The sequence below is a fragment of the Helianthus annuus genome, chromosome 3, assembly GCF_002127325.2.
Source record: "Helianthus annuus cultivar XRQ/B chromosome 3, HanXRQr2.0-SUNRISE, whole genome shotgun sequence".
In the NCBI taxonomy this organism is placed as follows: domain Eukaryota; kingdom Viridiplantae; phylum Streptophyta; class Magnoliopsida; order Asterales; family Asteraceae; genus Helianthus; species Helianthus annuus.
The window spans coordinates 133,917,743-133,923,641 of record NC_035435.2 but is presented as its reverse complement, the minus strand read 5'-3'; positions in this window follow the sequence as shown (position 1 = coordinate 133,923,641).

Below are 5,899 nucleotides of genomic sequence, written 5' to 3'. Positions count from 1 at the left end.
AAATTATGTAATAAAGTAAATGAGCATTTTAGTATTAAAAGATCTTGTATTAAAGACTTCCGCTGTCGCCTAAATTAAATACCACGGGGTTCCTGTCCCGCGGCTCTTGACCGGGTCAAACCGGGGCTAGGGCCGTGACAGTTGATAGTTATTGGCACCTAAGCCTCGTAACACTAAACCCGTTAATACTCAATTACAACTAAATTAAATCTAAAACGTGTAGGAACTCTAGGTCTTGCGATTATCGAACTGGGTGTGCACTTTTTTTAAACTATAGTTTTCAATCAAGCAGTTAAGTTTTATTTTCATATTCTCACAACCATTTTCATAGCTAATAGTAAACTTGTCGGTTCAATCTGGTATATCTTTCAAACCAAACAAAAAGAAATTATAAACATAGCAAGCTTCATAAATTACTCCAAATTAATAACTAACTGAATCCTGACACATACCACTGACTCTTCATAGTTCAACACCTCGACTGCCACTAACTATCTGTTTGAGGTAATTTGGGACTATAAATATTATCTTTGACCGGGGCACGAAATTCCGATCACCTATCATGTAACAACTGTCACTAAAATCCATAATTAGGATGGTAATTAGCTATTAAGAAAACCCTAATTGAGAAACCCAAGTGATTCTGCACTAACCCTAAAATTTCCAGAACAATCAGAATCAGGATCAGGGCCCCTAAAACTCAGGGGGGGCAAAAACCTAGTTACGATTATCTAAATAACTTTCTGGCCGTTTAGAATTTTATAATTTCATCGACTCACCCAAGCTACTGAGACACGTGGCTACCTATAGAAAATAGGTTACCCCTCGCGTAGCGCGACGCCTATGGGGGGTACCCCTCGCGCTACGCGACAGGGTCAAATTTCGTGTATAAATAGAGGAGTCTGGGACTTGAAATTCTGCGTTTGAACGACGAAGAAATTCGTCTGAGGCACGGAGTTATGCTCTGTTTACCATAATTAACACACACAAACCTCGAAACGCTGCCGCAATCAGGGTAATAACTCGATCGCTATTACGATTCAGTTTCCGGAATCAATATGTCCAAAGAATGTCTAAGTGCCGCCCACATTGGGTTATGCTTTGTCGTTGTCGATAATTCGATAATGAGTTGAAGCATTGTACTTTGTCGTTGTCGATAATTCGATAATGAGTTGAAGTACTATACTTTGTCGTTTGTCGTTAATACGATAAATGAGTTGAAGTATTGCACTTTGTCATTCATTGTGAGAATTTGATCTCGTAAATTATCGTAACTGATGTATTGATCATTAACCCAGAATTGTGTGCTTGTTATTAAACTTAGGATAAAAAGGCTAATCAATAGACTAGACACTGCTTAAATTGAATCAGCAATACATCAAGGCTTATCTGTAGACTAAACTTTGCCCGTAGAAATCTGCACTGTGAGTTCATTTCTCTTTTCTCACCGTTTGTGAGTCTATACTCTTTTATCACAGTTTTATCACCTTTTTGTGAAACAATTATATTACAAAATGCTTTCTAAAAATCTTAAATGGTCACCAGTTATACTTACAGTGATTAAGTTATTATATTTTATAACTACTGGTATGGGAGGTATTATACATTATTTGATTCTCATTGCTATTACCCAGAAAGTTAGCATAACCATAATATATATAAATCTAAATAGCAGATACCATAACAAAGTCAAGTATACTGTATTCTATTTGCAGTCAAGTTACTATATCATTACAATTAGTGAATTAACATGTTTTGATAAGTTATACTAATTGACATAAAATGTCATTATTCTGAATTACATGACTTGGTTCTAGAAATAATATATTTGACAAAGTAATAAGACATCATTATGTCCAAAGTCACTAGCTGAAAGAATGATCAGCAGTGATCTGTCCAAAGACACTAGTTGAAAGAATGATCAACAGTGTTATAATTAAAATCACTAGTTGAAAGAATGATCAACAGTGATAATGACCAGAAGCACTAGTTGAAAGAATGATCAACAGTGCCATGAATAGAATCGCTAGCTGAAAGAATGATCAACAGCGATATGACCAAAGACCCTAGTTGAAAGAATGATCAACAGTGATAATGACCAGAAGCACTAGTTGAAAGAATGATCAACAGTGCCATGAATAGAATCGCTAGCTGAAAGAATGATCAACAGCGATATGACCAAAGACCCTAGTTGAAAGAATGATTAACAATGTTATGAACAAGTGATATGGTCAGAGTCACTAGTAGAAAGAATGATCAACAGTGATATGACCCAGTCATAGGAATTGCCTAATGATAGATAAATTGAATAACAGTAAAGTATAGTTATTTGATTAATTCACTATTGGATGAAAGTAAACCAATGAGTGATATTATTGCTGTTATATTGGAATTGCTATTATGTGACAAAATACTGATTGAGTAAGGTAAATACAAATAAATATAAAACCTTAATACTGTAAGGTATAACAATATATTTGTATAAAAATGGAATGAATTCACTCATCATTCCGGCTGACAAAAATCTTTTTCAAACATGTTTCAGGTAATTATCATAAGGCTGGATACGGCACTGAAAGACATCAAGAAATGGCTTATTAAAGAAATATTGTTTTATAAAATAAAATTTATCTTTATTAAAGCTACCATTTTAAAATAGGGAGTTATCCCATCTATTTAAATCAAGTCCGGTGTTTTCTAAACTCTGATATTTTCCTAACTGACGGTCCTGATGAAAATTCCGCTGCAATGTTTTTCAAAATAATCACCGGTACCACTGGACTGCTCACGGCACCGATTCCGGCCAGGATGGGGTCGGGGGTCGTGACAGAAGGTGGTATCAGAGCTAAGCCACTACTTTGATCCTATAAGTGTTGTGATAATAATATTTAAACTTAAATAAAAGAGTTAGGACATTGCTATTAACTGGTAGCATATCTGACTTGAAAATAAGAAAAGATGCCTTCGTATAAGTTAAGCCACTTGTTTAAGCTAATTAGGTGTTCTTTAATACCTAAACAATAAAGTCAGGAAACTAATATAAATTAACTTATGTGTTATACATGAATATGTATATGTCAATATGCATATATAATATCCTGGAGGTATTATTTTGTTTTAATTATTATGTGATATTAATAAGTGAAAATATTTGCAATCCAGATGTCGAATGAAGTATCACATAATCCAGAAGCTCATGCTAATAATAAAAATCCTTTGGATAAAAATGCTATAGAAAATCTAATAGCTCAAGGAATAGCTAATGCTTTACCTTTAATAATTAAAGCTGTTAAAAATCCCATAGAACCCACCAAAGCTATGAGCAGTAAGCATACCCGTGACGATAGTTTTAACCATAGTGTCAATAGTGATAATAATGATATTATCAAAACCCCATTTCCTAAAAAGAAGAAGGCGATGACTCTCGGGTGTACCTACAAAAGAATTTCTAGCCTGTAAACCAACCGAGTTCGCGGGCAGTGAAGGTTCCACGGCTGCTCTACGATGGTTGGAAAAGACGGAAGCTGTTCTTACGATCAGCAAATGTGCTAAAGAAGATAAGGTGATGTATGCATCTAATCTTTTTAAGGAAGAAGCCTTAGAATGGTGGAATACAATTCTTCAGGCAAATGGAAGGACCATGGCTTATGCCATTAACTGGGAAGAATTCAAGGGAATGGTAGAAAGAAAATTTTGTCCTCCTTATGAAAAGGAAAGAATAACTAACAAGTTCCTAAATCATAAAATGATAGATGTGAATTGTCGTGAATATACGACAACATTCTTCGAATATGCAAGAATGGTACCAACTCTGGCTTCGCCAGAATCCGTACTAATTTCTCGTTATATTTGGGGATTAGTTAGCGAAATCCGAGACATAGTTAAGGCCGTTAGACCACAGACTACCGAGGAAGCAGTTGAACTAGCTAACATGCTGACAGATGGACTAATCCGCACAAGAGAAGAAAACAAGAAGAAAGAATTAGCCCAGAAAATTTCCCAAGAACTCAAGAAGAAAGAAACTGAACCGTCATTGGAGCAACCTATCTGCAGAAATAGTAACAAAACGCATTCAGGACGATGTCGTTTTAGGAACACACCCTACTGTGACTTCTGCAAGATGACCGGGCACACAGAGGAAGAATGTAGAAGGAAAACTAACATCTGTTACAATTGCGGGGAAACCGGACACATCAAACCGTATTGCCCAAAACTAACCAAAGCGTCTGACAACAAGGCTAGAACAACAAACGAAGCTAAGAAGAACGCGCTAGCATACGCACTTACTACACAAGAAGTAGAGATGATTCCAGACGTAGTCACTGATATATATCTAAGTTAAGTTATTATTTGACCCTAGTACAAATAAAAGTTCATAAATAAATACATTCCGTCATATATTTCATCCCTTTCCGAACCATAACAGACTTGTTTGGTTTCACTTTCGTTGAATCATTTTGGTCACGATCACCTTGTGGTGACATTTTCACAAATTTGAAGCTTGTGTTAATCTCGTTACACCTCTTACATACGGGTTTAATTATTCATTTATGTTGAATCCGCTTTGATTTATTCTATCAAATCAATCTTAACACAATTGTGTGCTAAGATAATGATACACAAATTCATTTCATATTTCCGTGTATCTATCGAGCGCTTCGCAATCTTTTTTTACTTTATCATCTTTGATCATTTCAATTTCAATCCAAAATCCTAATGTATTTATTTGAAACATTCGGATTTACTTCATTTGATTTACATCATGGTGAAACTCGTTTCATTCACCACTACTATGACACCTTGTGGCGTCATAATAAATTTGTAGCTTGAACTATTTTCAATTTCACTCCTAATATACGAATTTTAATTTTTGGTTCATATTCTTAACCAATCTTAATACAACTATGTGTTAAGATAAAAGTACACAAATTCGTATTATATTCCGGTATATTTCTTAAACGTTTCTTCTATCATCGAAAATTTTATTTCATTTTGTCTTTTCATCATCAATTGAAACTCCTATTTGAAATGAGTATCCAAGTTTTCTTCATCTAAACTTTCAGTTGATTATACGGTGAAATTGTTCGAGCACCGTAATTATTGAAATTATTCCAATCATTACGACACCTTAAGGAGTCGTTATAAACTTATAGCTTATCATAAACATACGAATCAAAACCCACATATATCTTTCATTTGACTCATCATTTGAAAATAGTCTTGATACAATTGTGTATTAAGACAATGATACACTAAACTTTATTGCATTCCAGTGTATCCTTGCAATGTCAACACACTGATTTTTCTCTTGATATGATTCGATAATTAACAAAGATCTTCGTGTTATTATTCTGACCTTATTGATTCTGAGTCTTCCTCGGTTGACAATCAAAGTAAGTTTTCTTTTGATCATGAATTTTATTCTAAAAAGTCATTTCACTAACTGTAAACAGATATCTATTTGATCATATATCTGTTGACTTGAACCTAGTCCCATTCGAAACTATATCATTTCAACTCATTCAGTTGTCATCGATTTCTTGAACTATTTCAGTTGAACTTTTTAAAACCCTATTGATACAACTAGTAATTTGACTCTGTATCATTTACCTTAAAAGAATCCAGTTTCATTGACTAAATTATGACATAAATCTAACAGAAATATCATAACCCAAATCTCGAGGACGAGATTTTTATTAAGGTGGGGAGGATGTAACAACTGTCACTAAAATCCATAATTAGGATGGTAATTAGCTATTAAGAAAACCCTAATTGAGAAACCCAAGTGATTCTGCACTAACCCTAAAATTTCCAGAACAATCAGAATCAGGATCAGGGCCCCTAAAACTCAGGGGGGCAAAAACCTAGTTACGATTATCTAAATAACTTTCTGGCCGTT